Genomic DNA, 6,000 nt, shown 5'->3' with positions numbered 1-6,000 from the left:
CGTTGGGAGTGAAATTTGGGAAATTTGTTTAGATTTGAATTATAGAAAGTTTGTAAAAAAATTTATTTAAAAAAAATTGTAATTAAGTGAGCCAGTGAGCCAACCCGTTTACCCACCACGGGGCCGGGTTCAAATTTTTCTAGCTCACTAATAAACGAGCCGGGTTGGGTTGGCTCACTAAGTGATCAACTCGTGGTGGGTCGGGTCGGGCCGGGTGACCCGTTTTGATAGCTCTAAATATAACAATAAAATTTTATATGTACAGAATGATGTGTGGTCGTAAAAATTAGAGTATGTTTTGGTCGACAAATCGAAAATTATTGAGAGAGATTGTTAAATAAAAAAAATTCTTGAGAATTGTTTCATTTACTTAAATTGTTTGTTTGCCTTGAATTATAATTTGTAAATTTAATGTCATATTTTATCACTAAATTTATAATTTTGTGAAATTTATTACTGAATTTTAAATTTGGTTTAATACCCAATTTTGTCCCCAGTTTGGTTCGGAAATCTCAATTTAGTCCCTCTATATAAAAGTAATTGTAATGGATCCTTACTTGTAATTATGTGAGTCAAATTAGTCCCTTCCGTTAAATATAGGCAAACAGAGTTAATGGGCTGATGATGTGGCAGTAGTCACTGATTAGGTGTCAACACGTAATTGAGATCGTGCTTACGTGGTGTTAGGGCACCTGATTTTAAAGTTAGGGCACCTAATTGGGGATATTTAATTGGGGATAAAGTTAGGGCAGCTGGAGTTGGAGTTCTTCACGTGCATTGAATAGAAAGAAAGTTAGGGCAGCTGGAGTTGGAGTTCTTCACGTACATTGCCAACACGGAGCAGTTGTGGGTGTTGTTGTTCATCATCTTGTCATTTGTGTTGTTCTTCTTTACGGGTTGTGCTTAAGTCAGTGGTTGCTGGTGGTTCGCGGTTGACGAGTTCTTCTTCCTTCTCAGTGGTTGTCTCGCTTTGGGGTTCGCAATGTCTTCGAATCACGGTTGTTCATCTTGCTCATGGGGGAGCTCTCGTGGTGGTTCATCCAGAGGATTGGATGGAAGCCAAATATGCCATTGTGGGGAGGTTGTTGTGTTGAGAGTGGCAAAAACAGTTAAGAACGAGGGGAAACAATTCTGGGGCTGCCCTAACTACAGGGTTTGTAGTTTAATGTTTGTGATAAATTATTTTTAGTTATTAATGAAAATTTTGTGGTTGGATACTTTGAACAGCGGACAAGAAATGAAGAACTTCAAGGATGCAATTTCTTTAAATGGCTTAATGAAGATTACGTAGATGATGCTGCTAGTACTATTGGAAGGCAAAGGAGGAAGATTAATAGCCTGGAGAAATGTGTTAGGGAATGTCAGAAAAGGGAGAAGATGTTAATAACAATGATATGTTTTCTGGGATTCATTAACATTATTGTTGTATGTATTTTGTTTAAAAGTCCATGATGTGTTATATTAGATAGTTTATGTGAAGAGCACTTTGGGCAAATTGTAATATGATGTTATGAAATGAAGGTGAAATTTGAATTCAAGCATCTGAAATTATGGTTTGAATTTACATTTTGTTTGATATATACAACATAAAATGAGAAAGTGGTGTGTAACTGGCAATAAAATGAGGAAGTGGTGTGTAACTGGCAATAAAATGAGGAAGTGGTGTGTAACTGGCAATTAAATGAGGAAGTGGCTTCTGTAATCCAAAAAGAGAGTTCTGTATAAGAAGGGACTTTCAGTGATTGGAAGAAGTATATGTGCATTGTTTTAATCCAAAAAAAGAGTTGTGTAACAGAAGCTGTGATCAAACACCAAAACAGAAGTTGTGATCAAAAAAGGAGTTGTCCAACAAATCCACTCATAATGACATCATAATCAAAACAGAAGCTGTGATCAAAATATAATGAGAAATTGGAATTGTGAAATGCACATCCAAACAAAATCTGTCATTGAAATTGATATGCCAAAGGTCCAAACACCATTCATAATTACATCATAAAGAAAACATAATTTGTCATTGGAATTACAAAGTGGACTTCAAATGCACGTCTGACAGTTAACAAAATACATGTCTGTGATTACAAAATAGCCATCACTTAACCTAAACATACTTAACCTAAACATACTGTCAGTCCTAAATCACTTTTAAACTTGTGTTGTAGATGGCTGAGTTTGTTCCAAAACGCATTGAGTAAGCTGACTTGGTCCAGTAATTGGCTGACTTTGTTCAGCTTGGGTTTCAGGTTGCTCAGTTGATTGATATTGAGTTTGGTTTGTTGGAGGAGCTTGTGGACAACTATTTCTTTTATGACCAAGCTGTCTACATATGGAACATCTCTTACGAGTTCCATTTTGCTTGAGTTGTGTGTCATCCTTCTTTAGCTCCAAGCCTCTAGCCTTCTCTTCTTTTTTGGTCTACCAGGCAACACTCTTTTAGTTGGAGGCAAAACATCAGGCTGAGAAGTCTTTTCCCATAGTTGAGGACCATTGACAGGGTAGATGATTGGAATGTATGTTTCTTGGTAGGTTGACTTTGTAAACCAATGTGGGACATAGTCTTCTCCATTGATGTTGATAAATGTCATGGCAGCTAGTGCATGACAGCATGGGATAGCTGTTAAAGTCCACTTTCTGCAACTGCATTCCAGTTTATCTATGTCAACCACATACTTGTCACTCATCATTGAAATGTGTCTGACCTCAAAAAAATTTTGTCCTGACCAACTGCAAATTTTTAAAAGACAAATCACGGTTTATAGTACAAAATTGAATACATAAAGAAGTCAAATGGTAATGTAGTGATGTCAACATACCTAGGGATCCAGTATTTAGTCAAGTGCAATTCCTTGTCAAATCTTTTCTTAATCTTTGGACAAAGAGTACCTTCATATGTACTTATTTTGTTTCTATTTGTTGCCCATCTCTTCATGAGGTACAGACGAATGTCTTCCATCATTGTGATGATGGGCTTACCTCTTGCATGTAATATTACATTATTAAATGCTTCGGACATATTATTCACTAAGGTGTCACAAACAGCATTACTTGTAAACCTTGACCGTGACCAAAATCTACTTACACAAATAACAAGTGCAAAATATCAGCTATGAAAACAAAGAACAATTAGTAGGAACAATGAATTTTAAAGGCATGTGGATTGACATACCTTGGTGGAATGGCTAATAAGTATTTAAAGGCGTCTGAATTCACCTCTTTAACTTCTCTCATCACTGCTTCCCATGTTTGAGGGTGTGTTGATGCTGCTGCTTTCCATAGTAGACGTTTTAGAATCTGGCCAGGAAACCTCTTCCTGAAATTAGCATAGATGTGCCGAACACAAAACCTTTGCTCCACACTAGGGAGAAGTTCTTGTAATGCTGGTAAAAGTCCCTATTGACATGAAGGTATACAAGTTAAAATAAAAGACATGAAGGCTTAAAAGATTAAAAAAAATGCCAATGGTAGTAAGTTACTCACTTTTTGTTGATCTGACATAAATGTGATGGTTGAAGAAATCTCCACACCACCAAGATCATTAATGAGGAAATGTAGAAACCAACTCCAATTGTCCTTATTCTCCACCTCCACAACAACATATGCCAAAGGACACATTTGGTCATTCCCATCTCTTGCTACTGCAGTTAACAACTCACCTCCAAATTTCCCTTTTAAGAAACAACCATCCAAACCTATAATCTTCCTACATGACACGAAGCTGTCCTTACAGGCCTTCAAACACACATATAGTCTCTTGAAAATTGGAGTGTCCTCATTAGGTTCAACATGAACTTTGACAGTTGAACCATGATTTGACCGAAGCAACTCATTGGCATAGTCATACACTCTTCTATATTGTTCTTTAAAATCACCTTCTATTTGTTTAAAAGCCATTGCTTTTGCCCTACAGGTTGTGGACCGAGAAACACCAATGTTCCACTTCTTAGAAACTTTGTTATGGAGGTTATACAGATTAATATTTGGATTGTCTTTCATAGTCTTCTCTAACCTACCACTCAACCATTTTGAAGTCATTAAACGGATGTTAAATTCTCTACTGCAAGTGTGGTTGTCTACTATTTTCCTTAGCTGCCATGTATTTTCAGCTGCCTTATATGCACAATATGCATTCCAAGGACATTTCCCTTTTGACCCACAACATCTGACACGCACTCTTCTTTTGTCATTTTTATAAACTTTTAATTTTCTACCATTCTCTACTCCATACGATCTTATAGCTTCTGTAAAATCTTTTTTGTCATTGAAGTACGTGCCCACTTCCCATTTATATTGTTCCATAGTTTTGGGCATTGAAAAAACACCAAAATCCCCATAGTCATCCCTGTCATCATATGTGTTATCACTTTCCACAACACTGTTCAAACTGTCGGATTCCCAATCACTATCAGATAAACCCCTAGGTCCACCAAATTCAACTTCATTAGTAGCTTCAAATATATCGAATCCCACTTCATCTCCATGGTCACTCAATACATCCTCTTCGGACCCATTCCAACTTCTAACATCATACTCATCAGCTTCTACTCCATTACCCTCTACCTCACCCTCTACCTCACCCTCTACTTCTGCCTGCCCCTCCACATCAGACTGCATGTCTACATTCACAGCATTTCCCTCAGCATTTGAATCACTTTGTACCTCAAGATGTGCCTCCACACCAACATCCTGTACCTCAACCTGTGCCTCCACACCAACATCCTCCACTGGCTCTGATTGTAATTCTACGACATCCTCTACATCACCCACTACATCAACCTCAACTTCAATCATTTCTCGGGCTACTCCTAATTCAGGTTCTACCTCAGGTTGTACATCAATCACTGCCTCTGTCTGAACTTCTACCATAGCCTCTACATCAGGTTCTACCTCAGGTTGTACATCAACCTCAACTTCTATCATTTGTGGATTAACTTCTGATTCAGGTTCTACCTCAGGTGCTACTGTCTGAACCTCTGCTTCACCCACTGCCTCAACATCTGCTTCACCAATCTCTATCTCAACTTCCTTTTCAACACTCTCTCTCCCAACTTCTCCTTCACCACTAGGTCTATCAACTTCCAAATCAGCACTCTCTCTCAACTTCTCCTTCACCACTAGGTCTATCAATTTGGTGTTCAGAAAAGTATTCCAACTGCAGAAGATACTCAGGTTCACACACCCTATGTATAACATAAAGGTGAGCTTCACCATTCAACATAGCAATATTGATCAGATGACAAGCACCCTTGTCATCTAATAAAGGTTCCAAACAATCTTCTAATACAGGACCACGACCCAATGAATACCATAAGTCCTTTACATTCCTATAACCCATCTCCTTTAGAATGCTTAATATTTCAAAATAACTCCATCGATCAGGGTCTATTTTTAAAGTTGTGGTTTGACCATAGTGATATCCAAATGTCCCATTATTCTCAAATTTCCCTCCATGGTGAAACACGACTTCAATGTCTGAGTTGGCCATATTATCTAACATAAAAATTGTTCACAGTTAATCTATGCTTAACCCTTAACGCAAATGATATCTAACCAAAAAACAAAGCATAAACATACCACTGTACAAACCATAAACATACCACTGTACAAACCATAAACAACTCAAACAAAGCAAAACCACATTTATCACAGTAAATAAAGAAAATGCCACAACACAGTACCACACACTATCAAGGGGGACCACAACGAAAATGTCGCAACAGAAACAAAGCAAATGCACTGACATTGGGGCACACAACACAGACAAACCATACAAAAATCAAAAGTTCTGGGGGGACCACACCGAAAGCAACCAAACACAGAACAAAACCTACCATAAACGCACCTTCGAAAGTCGCTTTTTGTTATTTACCCCACCAACACGATCTCCACGAATGGTCGTCCACTAACAAATGCTTTGTCTTAAACTTAATGGTTCCCGCGATCACTGCCTCTGTCTTCTTTCGCACACACCAAAATGCCCTAATCTGCAACAAATCACCCCCA

General features: G+C 38.0%; 1 pseudogene; it reads right to left on the bottom strand.

Annotated features, from left to right (window-relative positions):
- Positions 1–2,378: 2,378 nt before the first annotated feature.
- Positions 2,379–5,332, bottom strand: LOC148194367 (uncharacterized; annotated as a pseudogene).
- Positions 5,333–6,000: the final 668 nt, after the last annotated feature.

The sequence above is a fragment of the Vigna umbellata genome, chromosome 8 (assembly GCF_029865625.1).
Source record: "Vigna umbellata cultivar VRB3 chromosome 8, Vumbellata_1.0, whole genome shotgun sequence".
NCBI lineage: Eukaryota > Viridiplantae > Streptophyta > Magnoliopsida > Fabales > Fabaceae > Vigna > Vigna umbellata.
Note: the sequence above shows the minus strand (reverse complement) of the source record. Positions and strands in the feature narration are given on the sequence as shown.